Raw genomic sequence first — 12500 nt, forward strand, 5'->3', positions numbered from 1 at the left:
CCTGGAGGTCTGCTATCCAGCCCTGGTAGCAGCACTGCCTGCCCTGGAGGTCTGCCTGCCTGCCCTGGAGGTCTGCTATCCAGCCCTGGTAGCAGCACTGCCAGCCCTGGAGGTCTGCCTTCCAGCCCTGGAGGACAGCCTGCCTGCCCTGGTAGCAGCACTGCCTGCCTTCCAGCCCTGGAGGTCTGCCTGTTAGCCCTGGAGGTCTGCTATCCAGCCCTGGTAGCAGCACTGCCTGCCCTGGAGGTCTGCCTGCCTGCCTTCCAGCCCTGGAGGTCTGCTATCCAGCCCTGGTAGCAGCACTGCCTGCCCTGGAGGTCTGCCTGCCTGCCCTGGAGGTCTGCCTTCCAGCCCTGGAGGACAGCCTGCCTGCCCTGGTAGCAGCACTGCCTGCCTTCCAGCCCTGGAGGTCTGCCTGTTAGCCCTGGAGGTCTGCTATCCAGCCCTGGTAGCAGCACTGCCTGCCCTGGAGGTCTGCCTGCCTGCCTTCCAGCCCTGGAGGTCTGCTATCCAGCCCTGGTAGCAGCACTGCCTGCCCTGGAGGTCTGCCTGCCTGCCCTGGAGGTCTGCCTTCCAGCCCTGGAGGACAGCCTGCCTGCCCTGGTAGCAGCACTGCCTGCCTTCCAGCCCTGGAGGTCTGCCTGTTAGCCCTGGAGGTCTGCTATCCAGCCCTGGTAGCAGCACTGCCTGCCCTGGAGGTCAGCCTGTTAGCCCTGGAGGTCTGCCTGCCTGCCCTGGTAGCAGCACTGCCTGCCTTCCAGCCCTGGAGGTCTGCCTGTTAGCCCTGGAGGTCTGCTATCCAGCCCTGGTAGCAGCACTGCCTGCCCTGGAGGTCTGCCTGCCTGCCTTCCAGCCCTGGAGGTCTGCTATCCATCCCTGGAGGTCTGCCTGCCTGCCATCCAGCCCTGGAGGTCTGCTATCCAGCCCTGGTAGCAGCACTGCCTGCCCTGGAGGTCTGCTATCCAGCCCTGGAGGACAGCCTGCCTGCCCTGGTAGCAGCACTGCCTGCCCTGGAGGTCTGCTATCCAGCCCTGGAGGACAGCCTGCCTGCCCTGGTAGCAGCACTGCCTGCCCTGGAGGTCTGCTATCCAGCCCTGGAGGACAGCCTGCCTGCCCTGGTAGCAGCACTGCCTGCCCTGGAGGTCTGCTATCCAGCCCTGGAGGACAGCCTGCCTGCCCTGGAGGTCAGCCTGTTAGCCCTGGAGGTCTGCCTGCCTGCCATCCAGCCCTGGCAGCAGCACTGCCTGCCCTGGTAGCAGCACTGCCTGCCCTGGAGGTCTGCTATCCAGCCCTGGTAGCAGCACTGCCTGCCCTGGAGGTCTGCCTGCCTGCCTGCCAGCCCTGGAGGTCTGCCTGTTAGCCCTGGAGGTCTGCTATCCAGCCCTGGAGGTCTGCTATCCAGCCCTGGTAGCAGCACTGCCTGCCCTGGAGGTCAGCCTGTTAGCCCTGGAGGTCTGCCTGCCTGCCCTGGTAGCAGCACGGCCTACCTGCCTGCCTGCCCTCGAGGTCTGCCTGCCTGCCTGCCCTGGAGGTCAGCCTTCCAGCCCTGGCAGCAGCACGGCCTACCTGCCTGCCAGCCTGCCCTCCCCAGCCACACAGCCCTGCCTGCCTGCCTGCCAGCCCTGGAGGTCTCCCTGCCAGCCCTGGAGGTCTGCCTGCCTGCCTGCCTGCCTGCCTGCCTGCCCTGGAGGTCTGCCATCCTGCCTTCCAGCCCTGGAGGTCAGCCTGCCAGCCCTGGAGGTCTGCCTGTTAGCCCTGGAGGTCAGCCTGTTAGCCCTGGAGGTCTGCCTGCCTGCCCTGGCAGCAGCACTGCCTGCCCTGGAGGTCTGCTATCCAGCCCTGGAGGACAGCCTGCCTGCCCTGGTAGCAGCACTGCCTGCCCTGGTAGCAGCACTGCCTGCCCTGGAGGTCTGCTATCCAGCCCTGGTAGCAGCACTGCCTGCCCTGGAGGTCTGCTATCCAGCCCTGGAGGACAGCCTGCCTGCCCTGGTAGCAGCACTGCCTGCCCTGGAGGTCTGCTATCCAGCCCTGGAGGACAGCCTGCCTGCCCTGGTAGCAGCACTGCCAGCCCTGGAGGTCTGCCTGTTAGCCCTGGAGGTCTGCTATCCAGCCCTGGAGGTCAGCTATCCAGCCCTGGAGGTCTGCTATCCAGCCCTGGAGGTCTGCCTGCCTGCCTGCCTGCCCTGGAGGTCAGCCTGCCAGCCCTGGAGGTCTGCCTGTTAGCCCTGGAGGTCTGCTATCCAGCCCTGGTAGCAGCACTGCCTGCCCTGGAGGTCTGCCTGCCTGCCCTGGAGGTCTGCCTTCCAGCCCTGGAGGTCTGCTATCCAGCCCTGGTAGCAGCACTGCCTGCCCTGGAGGTCTGCCTGCCTGCCTTCCAGCCCTGGAGGTCTGCTATCCAGCCCTGGTAGCAGCACTGCCTGCCCTGGAGGTCTGCCTGCCTGCCCTGGAGGTCTGCCTTCCAGCCCTGGAGGACAGCCTGCCTGCCCTGGTAGCAGCACTGCCTGCCTTCCAGCCCTGGAGGTCTGCCTGTTAGCCCTGGAGGTCTGCTATCCAGCCCTGGTAGCAGCACTGCCTGCCCTGGAGGTCTGCCTGCCTGCCCTGGAGGTCTGCCTGTTAGCCCTGGAGGTCAGCCTGTTAGCCCTGGAGGTCTGCTATCCAGCCCTGGAGGTCAGCTATCCAGCCCTGGAGGTCTGCCTGCCTGCCCTGGAGGTCTGCCTGTTAGCCCTGGAGGTCTGCTATCCAGCCCTGGAGGTCTGCTATCCAGCCCTGGTAGCAGCACTGCCAGCCCTGGAGGTCTGCCTGTTAGCCCTGGAGGTCTGCTATCCAGCCCTGGTAGCAGCACTGCCTGCCCTGGAGGTCTGCCTGCCTGCCCTGGAGGTCTGCCTGTTAGCCCTGGAGGTCAGCCTGTTAGCCCTGGAGGTCTGCTATCCAGCCCTGGAGGTCAGCTATCCAGCCCTGGAGGTCTGCCTGCCTGCCTGCCTGCCCTGGAGGTCAGCCTGCCAGCCCTGGAGGTCTGCCTGTTAGCCCTGGAGGTCTGCTATCCAGCCCTGGAGGTCTGCTATCCAGCCCTGGTAGCAGCACTGCCAGCCCTGGAGGTCTGCCTGTTAGCCCTGGAGGTCTGCTATCCAGCCCTGGTAGCAGCACTGCCTGCCCTGGAGGTCTGCCTGCCTGCCTTCCAGCCCTGGAGGTCTGCTATCCAGCCCTGGTAGCAGCACTGCCTGCCCTGGAGGTCTGCCTGTTAGCCCTGGAGGTCTGCTATCCAGCCCTGGAGGTCTGCTATCCAGCCCTGGTAGCAGCACTGCCTGCCCTGGAGGTCTGCCTGTTAGCCCTGGAGGACAGCCTGCCTGCCCTGGTAGCAGCACTGCCTGCCTTCCAGCCCTGGAGGTCTGCCTGTTAGCCCTGGAGGTCTGCTATCCAGCCCTGGTAGCAGCACTGCCTGCCCTGGAGGTCTGCCTGCCTGCCTTCCAGCCCTGGAGGTCTGCTATCCATCCCTGGAGGTCTGCCTGCCTGCCATCCAGCCCTGGAGGACAGCCTGCCTGCCCTGGTAGCAGCACTGCCTGCCCTGGAGGTCTGCTATCCAGCCCTGGAGGACAGCCTGCCTGCCCTGGTAGCAGCACTGCCTGCCCTGGAGGTCTGCTATCCAGCCCTGGAGGACAGCCTGCCTGCCCTGGTAGCAGCACTGCCTGCCCTGGAGGTCAGCCTGTTAGCCCTGGAGGTCTGCCTGCCTGCCCTGGAGGTCAGCCTGTTAGCCCTGGAGGTCTGCCTGCCTGCCATCCAGCCCTGGCAGCAGCACTGCCTGCCCTGGTAGCAGCACTGCCTGCCCTGGAGGTCTGCTATCCAGCCCTGGTAGCAGCACTGCCTGCCCTGGAGGTCTGCTATCCAGCCCTGGAGGACAGCCTGCCTGCCCTGGTAGCAGCACTGCCTGCCCTGGAGGTCTGCTATCCAGCCCTGGTAGCAGCACTGCCTGCCCTGGAGGTCTGCCTGCCTGCCCTGGAGGTCTGCCTTCCAGCCCTGGAGGACAGCCTGCCTGCCCTGGTAGCAGCACTGCCTGCCTTCCAGCCCTGGAGGTCTGCCTGTTAGCCCTGGAGGTCTGCTATCCAGCCCTGGTAGCAGCACTGCCTGCCCTGGAGGTCTGCCTGCCTGCCTTCCAGCCCTGGAGGTCTGCTATCCAGCCCTGGTAGCAGCACTGCCTGCCCTGGAGGTCTGCCTGCCTGCCCTGGAGGTCTGCCTTCCAGCCCTGGAGGACAGCCTGCCTGCCCTGGTAGCAGCACTGCCTGCCTTCCAGCCCTGGAGGTCTGCCTGTTAGCCCTGGAGGTCTGCTATCCAGCCCTGGTAGCAGCACTGCCTGCCCTGGAGGTCAGCCTGTTAGCCCTGGAGGTCTGCCTGCCTGCCCTGGTAGCAGCACTGCCTGCCTTCCAGCCCTGGAGGTCTGCCTGTTAGCCCTGGAGGTCTGCTATCCAGCCCTGGTAGCAGCACTGCCTGCCCTGGAGGTCTGCCTGCCTGCCTTCCAGCCCTGGAGGTCTGCTATCCATCCCTGGAGGTCTGCCTGCCTGCCATCCAGCCCTGGAGGTCTGCTATCCAGCCCTGGTAGCAGCACTGCCTGCCCTGGAGGTCTGCTATCCAGCCCTGGAGGACAGCCTGCCTGCCCTGGTAGCAGCACTGCCTGCCCTGGAGGTCTGCTATCCAGCCCTGGAGGACAGCCTGCCTGCCCTGGTAGCAGCACTGCCTGCCCTGGAGGTCTGCTATCCAGCCCTGGAGGACAGCCTGCCTGCCCTGGTAGCAGCACTGCCTGCCCTGGAGGTCTGCTATCCAGCCCTGGAGGACAGCCTGCCTGCCCTGGAGGTCAGCCTGTTAGCCCTGGAGGTCTGCCTGCCTGCCATCCAGCCCTGGCAGCAGCACTGCCTGCCCTGGTAGCAGCACTGCCTGCCCTGGAGGTCTGCTATCCAGCCCTGGTAGCAGCACTGCCTGCCCTGGAGGTCTGCCTGCCTGCCTGCCAGCCCTGGAGGTCTGCCTGTTAGCCCTGGAGGTCTGCTATCCAGCCCTGGAGGTCTGCTATCCAGCCCTGGTAGCAGCACTGCCTGCCCTGGAGGTCAGCCTGTTAGCCCTGGAGGTCTGCCTGCCTGCCCTGGTAGCAGCACGGCCTACCTGCCTGCCTGCCCTCGAGGTCTGCCTGCCTGCCTGCCCTGGAGGTCAGCCTTCCAGCCCTGGCAGCAGCACGGCCTACCTGCCTGCCAGCCTGCCCTCCCCAGCCACACAGCCCTGCCTGCCTGCCTGCCAGCCCTGGAGGTCTCCCTGCCAGCCCTGGAGGTCTGCCTGCCTGCCTGCCTGCCTGCCTGCCTGCCCTGGAGGTCTGCCATCCTGCCTTCCAGCCCTGGAGGTCAGCCTGCCAGCCCTGGAGGTCTGCCTGTTAGCCCTGGAGGTCAGCCTGTTAGCCCTGGAGGTCTGCCTGCCTGCCCTGGCAGCAGCACTGCCTGCCCTGGAGGTCTGCTATCCAGCCCTGGAGGACAGCCTGCCTGCCCTGGTAGCAGCACTGCCTGCCCTGGTAGCAGCACTGCCTGCCCTGGAGGTCTGCTATCCAGCCCTGGTAGCAGCACTGCCTGCCCTGGAGGTCTGCTATCCAGCCCTGGAGGACAGCCTGCCTGCCCTGGTAGCAGCACTGCCAGCCCTGGAGGTCTGCCTGTTAGCCCTGGAGGTCTGCTATCCAGCCCTGGTAGCAGCACTGCCTGCCCTGGAGGTCTGCCTGCCTGCCCTGGAGGTCTGCCTTCCAGCCCTGGAGGTCTGCTATCCAGCCCTGGTAGCAGCACTGCCTGCCCTGGAGGTCTGCCTGCCTGCCTTCCAGCCCTGGAGGTCTGCTATCCAGCCCTGGTAGCAGCACTGCCTGCCCTGGAGGTCTGCCTGCCTGCCCTGGAGGTCTGCCTTCCAGCCCTGGAGGACAGCCTGCCTGCCCTGGTAGCAGCACTGCCTGCCTTCCAGCCCTGGAGGTCTGCCTGTTAGCCCTGGAGGTCTGCTATCCAGCCCTGGTAGCAGCACTGCCTGCCCTGGAGGTCTGCCTGCCTGCCCTGGAGGTCTGCCTGTTAGCCCTGGAGGTCAGCCTGTTAGCCCTGGAGGTCTGCTATCCAGCCCTGGAGGTCAGCTATCCAGCCCTGGAGGTCTGCCTGCCTGCCCTGGAGGTCTGCCTGTTAGCCCTGGAGGTCTGCTATCCAGCCCTGGAGGACAGCCTGCCTGCCCTGGTAGCAGCACTGCCTGCCCTGGAGGTCTGCTATCCAGCCCTGGAGGTCTGCTATCCAGCCCTGGTAGCAGCACTGCCTGCCCTGGAGGTCAGCCTGTTAGCCCTGGAGGTCTGCCTGCCTGCCCTGGTAGCAGCACGGCCTACCTGCCTGCCTGCCCTCGAGGTCTGCCTGCCTGCCTGCCCTGGAGGTCAGCCTTCCAGCCCTGGCAGCAGCACGGCCTACCTGCCTGCCAGCCTGCCCTCCCCAGCCACACAGCCCTGCCTGCCTGCCTGCCAGCCCTGGAGGTCTCCCTGCCAGCCCTGGAGGTCTGCCTGCCTGCCTGCCTGCCTGCCTGCCTGCCCTGGAGGTCTGCCATCCTGCCTTCCAGCCCTGGAGGTCAGCCTGCCAGCCCTGGAGGTCAGCCTGTTAGCCCTGGAGGTCTGCCTGCCTGCCTGCCTGCCTGCCCTGGAGGTCAGCCTGCCAGCCCTGGAGGTCTGCCTGCCTGCCTGCCTGCCCTGGAGGTCAGCCTGCCAGCCCTGGCAGCAGCACGGCCTACCTGCCTGCCTGCCCTGGAGGTCTGCCTGCCTGCCTGCCCTGGAGGTCAGCCTTCCAGCCCTGGCAGCAGCACGGCCTACCTGCCTGCCAGCCTGCCCTCCCCAGCCACACAGCCCTGCCTGCCTGCCTGCCAGCCCTGGAGGTCTCCCTGCCAGCCCTGGAGGTCTGCCTGCCTGCCTGCCTGCCTGCCTGCCTGCCCTGGAGGTCTGCCATCCTGCCTTCCAGCCCTGGAGGTCAGCCTGCCAGCCCTGGAGGTCAGCCTGTTAGCCCTGGAGGTCTGCCTGCCTGCCTGCCTGCCTGCCCTGGAGGTCTGCCTGCCTGCCTGCCCCGGAGGTCAGCCCCAGGCAGCCGGGTGGCCTGCCTGCTGCTGCTAGGCCGCTGCCCCGAGCCGCCGACCCCATCGACAGGAACACGAGAGAGTTTACAAGCGAGAGGAGGCCACATATTCGACACCTTTCGTGCTCGTTTTAGTCTCCAGTCTGTTTTGACGTGTGTTATTCTGAATCTGCTGCTTTAACTCAAGGGATTCTGTCGCGATTGATGCCTTGTCCTTCGCTGTATGTTTGCACTGGTGTTGTAAGTCGCCCTCTGTAAGATCATCATTTATTATCTGCCAAGAAATAAAGATCATCATAATGTTCCCCAACTTTCAGCTTCTGGGGAGTTTGTTCCAGAGTGTGACGACTCTCTCTCTATCACCATCTCTCTCTCTATCTCCATCTCTCTATCACCATCTCTCTCTCTATCACCATCTCTCTCTCTATCTCTATCTCTCTATCACCATCTCTCTCTCCATCTCCATCTCTCTCTCTATCTCCATCTCTCTCTATCTCCATCTCTATCTCCATCTCTCTATCTCCACCTCTCTCTCCCTCTCCACCTCTCTCTCTCTCTATCTCTCCCTCTCTCTCACTGTGTGTGTGTGTGTGTGTGTGTGTGTGTGTGTGTGTGTGTGTGTGTGTGTGTGTGTGTGTGTGTACAGCAGTGTCCCTAGACGAGAGAGAGATCCCTAGACGGGGAAATTACTTTCAAACTGCAGTACCGAAATGTGTCCGTTAGATGGCAGCATGCACCAAGGAATGAAGGAAAGTGCAAAACAAAATGAAAAGGCACATCGCCTGGGCGAAAAATAATCGTAACAAATCAACGGGGGCATTTCTCCGAAAACTAACACCGGGGCAGTGCTCAGGGGGGTCCCACCTCGTGGCCACCCGGTTTGGGGGGCGATCGGGGCCGGTTCCGAAAATCGCTAAATCTCCCATAGCCAGCCCACGCTCCATCCGATAGAGCAATGCCGGGCGGCCGGCCGGCAACTACGGATCATAACAAATCAACGGGGGCATTTCTCGGAAAACTAACACCGGGGCAGTGCTCAGGGGGGTCCCACCTCGTGGCCACCCGGTTTGGGGGGCCATCGGGGCCGGTTCCGAAAATCGCTAAATCTCCCATAGCCAGCCCACGCTCCATCCGATAGAGCAATGCCGGGCGGCCGGCCGGCAACTACGGATCATAACAAATCAACGGGGGCATTTCTCCGAAAACTAACACCGGGGCAGTGCTCAGGGGGGTCCCACCTCGTGGCCACCCGGTTTGGGGGGCGATCGGGGCCGGTTCCGAAAATCGCTAAATCTCCCATAGCCAGCCCACGCTCCATCCGATAGAGCAATGCCGGGCGGCCGGCCGGCAACTACGGATCATAACAAATCAACGGGGGCATTTCTCCGAAAACTAACACCGGGGCAGTGCTCAGGGGGGTCCCACCTCGTGGCCACCCGGTTTGGGGGGCGATCGGGGCCGGTTCCGAAAATCGCTAAATCTCCCATAGCCAGCCCACGCTCCATCCGATAGAGCAATGCCGGGCGGCCGGCCGGCAACTACGGATCATAAGAAATCAACGGGGGCATTTCTCCGAAAACTAACACCGGGGCAGTGCTCAGGGGGGTCCCACCTCGTGGCCACCCGGTTTGGGGGGCCATCGGGGCCGGCTGAAGAATCGCCCATACTCTGCCATAGGCAGCCCACGGTCCATCCGATCAGAGCAATGCCGGGCGGCCGGCAACCTATGGATCATAACACATCAACGGAGGCATGATAAGAGCATCTTTTATTATCTGCCAAGAAATATAGACCATCACAATGTTCCCCAACTTTCAGCTTCTACCACATCGCTGGGGAGTTTATTCCACTGTGTGACTACTCTCTCTCTATCTCTCTCTCTCTCTCTCTCTCTCTCTCTCTCTCTCTCTGTGTGTGTGTGTGTGTGTGTGTGTGTGTGTGTGTGTGTGTGTGTGTGTGTGTGTGTGTGTGTGTACAGCAGTGTCTCCGGTTTTCCTTTTGGAATGCCTTGAAGCCGGGGGGGCTTTGCACTCATGAGAACATAGGGTGTCCTTGCCCTCCTTTCGCAGCCCAGGGCATTGAGAGATCCCTAGACGGGGAAATTACTTTCAAACTGCAGTACCGAAATGTGTCCGTTAGATGGTAGCATGCACCAAGGAATGAAGGAAAGTGCAAAACAAAATGAAAAGGCACATCGCCTGGGCGAAAAATAATCGTAACAAATCAACGGGGGCATTTCTCCGAAAACTAACACCGGGGCAGTGCTCAGGGGGGTCCCACCTCGTGGCCACCCGGTTTGGGGGGCGATCGGGGCCGGTTCCGAAAATCGCTAAATCTCCCATAGCCAGCCCACGCTCCATCCGATAGAGCAATGCCGGGCGGCCGGCCGGCAACTACGGATCATAACAAATCAACGGGGGCATTTCTCCGAAAACTAACACCGGGGCAGTGCTCAGGGGGGTCCCACCTCGTGGCCACCCGGTTTGGGGGGCGATCGGGGCCGGTTCCGAAAATCGCTAAATCTCCCATAGCCAGCACACGCTCCATCCGATAGAGCAATGCCGGGCGGCCGGCCGGCAACTACGGATCATAACAAATCAACGGGGGCATTTCTCCGAAAACTAACACCGGGGCAGTGCTCAGGGGGGTCCCACCTCGTGGCCACCCGGTTTGGGGGGCGATCGGGGCCGGTTCCGAAAATCGCTAAATCTCCCATAGCCAGCCCACGCTCCATCCGATAGAGCAATGCCGGGCGGCCGGCCGGCAACTACGGATCATAACAAATCAACGGGGGCATTTCTCGGAAAACTAACACCGGGGCAGTGCTCAGGGGGGTCCCACCTCGTGGCCACCCGGTTTGGGGGGCCATCGGGGCCGGTTCCGAAAATCGCTAAATCTCCCATAGCCAGCCCACGCTCCATCCGATAGAGCAATGCCGGGCGGCCGGCCGGCAACTACGGATCATAACAAATCAACGGGGGCATTTCTCCAGAAACTAACACCGGGGCAGTGCTCAGGAGGCTCCCAGCTATCAGCCACCCTATCCCGGGACCGATGGGAGCACTTTAAAATTTTCGAGTCAGGGGACCAGACGGCCGAGTGAAAAACTTTGAAAAATATTCTATCTCCTCACTCCCATTGACTTTGCATTAGGGCGACCAGGCGGCCGGCGGAAAAAAAATCATAACAAATCAACGGGGGCATTTCTCCAGAAACTAACACCGGGGCTGTGCTCAGGGGGCTCCCAGCTATCAGCCACCCTACCCTGGGACCGATGGGAGCACTTTAAAATTTTCGAGTCAGGGGACCAGACGGCCGAGTGAAAAACTTTGAAAAATATTCTATCTCCTCACTCCCATTGACTTTGCATTAGGGCGACCAGGCGGCCGGCGGAAAAAAAATCATAACAAATCAACGGGGGCATTTCTCCAGAAACTAACACCGGGGCAGTGCTCAGGAGGCTCCCAGCTATCAGCCACCCTATCCCGGGACCGATGGGAGCACTTTAAAATTTTCGAGTCAGGGGACCAGACGGCCGAGTGAAAAACTTTGAAAAATATTCTATCTCCTCACTCCCATTGACTTTGCATTAGGGCGACCAGGCGGCCGGCGGAAAAAAAATCATAACAAATCAACGGGGGCATTTCTCCAGAAACTAACACCGGGGCTGTGCTCAGGGGGCTCCCAGCTATCAGCCACCCTACCCTGGGACCGATGGGAGCACTTTAAAATTTTCGAGTCAGGGGACCAGACGGCCGAGTGAAAAACTTTGAAAAATATTCTATCTCCTCACTCCCATTGACTTTGCATTAGGGCGACCAGGCGGCCGGCGGAAAAAAAATCATAACAAATCAACGGGGGCATTTCTCCAGAAACTAACACCGGGGCAGTGCTCAGGGGGCTCCCAGCTATCAGCCACCCTACCCTGGGACCGATGGGAGCACTTTAAAATTTTCGAGTCAGGGGACCAGACGGCCGAGTGAAAAACTTTGAAAAATATTCTATCTCCTCACTCCCATTGACTTTGCATTAGGGCGACCAGGCGGCCGGCGGAAAAAAAATCATAACAAATCAACGGGGGCATTTCTCCAGAAACTAACACCGGGGCTGTGCTCAGGGGGCTCCCAGCTATCAGCCACCCTACCCTGGGACCGATGGGAGCACTTTAAAATTTTCGAGTCAGGGGACCAGACGGCCGAGTGAAAAACTTTGAAAAATATTCTATCTCCTCACTCCCATTGACTTTGCATTAGGGCGACCAGGCGGCCGGCGGAAAAAAAATCATAACAAATCAACGGGGGCATTTCTCCAGAAACTAACACCGGGGCAGTGCTCAGGGGGCTCCCAGCTATCAGCCACCCTACCCTGGGACCGATGGGAGCACTTTAAAATTTTCGAGTCAGGGGACCAGACGGCCGAGTGAAAAACTTTGAAAAATATTCTATCTCCTCACTCCCATTGACTTTGCATTAGGGCGACCAGGCGGCCGGCGGAAAAAAAATCATAACAAATCAACGGGGGCATTTCTCCAGAAACTAACACCGGGGCAGTGCTCAGGGGGCTCCCAGCTATCAGCCACCCTACCCTGGGACCGATGGGAGCACTTTAAAATTTTCGAGTCAGGGGACCAGACGGCCGAGTGAAAAACTTTGAAAAATATTCTATCTCCTCACTCCCATTGACTTTACATTAGGGCGACCAGGCGGCCGGCGGAAAAAAAATCATAACAAATCAACGGGGGCATTTCTCCAGAAACTAACACCGGGGCTGTGCTCAGGGGGCTCCCAGCTATCAGCCCCCCGGGTCTGGGGGCATTGTTTTTCTTTTTAATCATTTTGAGCATTTCCCCCAGTTTAGAGATGTGTGCCCCTAGACAACCCATTGAGAATAACTATGAAATGTTCTGAAGTTTTGATTTTCAAATGTCGGTGAAAATTGAAAAACGTCATATATTCTTCAAAGGAAGCATGGGGCGATGGTAGGGAGAGTCCCCGCAGCGTGCCTCGGCAGCGATGGGAGCGTTTTCGATGTCCCCGTCCCCCCCCATAGGGATAGAAGGGGAGTTAGGTGACCAGGCGTCCCGGGTCCCAAAAATCGAAAAATTAATATAGAATGCTTTTTAATCCATAAATAAAGTAGGGGGCAGTCCTGGTGAGAGTCCCAGCCACAGCCCCAGTGTGTTTTGGAGTCGTTTGTGGCCGGGTGAAAAACTTTGAAAAATTTTCTATCTCCTCACTCCCATTGACTTTGCATTAGGGCGACCAGGCGGCCGGCGGAAAAAAAATCATAACAAATCAACGGGGGCATTTCTCCGAAAACTAACACCGGGGCAGTGCTCAGGGGGCTCCCAGCTATCAGCCACCCTATCCCGGGACCGATGGGAGCACTTTAAAATTTTCG

Source organism: Amia ocellicauda, unplaced genomic scaffold, assembly GCF_036373705.1.
Source record: "Amia ocellicauda isolate fAmiCal2 unplaced genomic scaffold, fAmiCal2.hap1 HAP1_SCAFFOLD_241, whole genome shotgun sequence".
Lineage (NCBI taxonomy): Eukaryota > Metazoa > Chordata > Actinopteri > Amiiformes > Amiidae > Amia > Amia ocellicauda.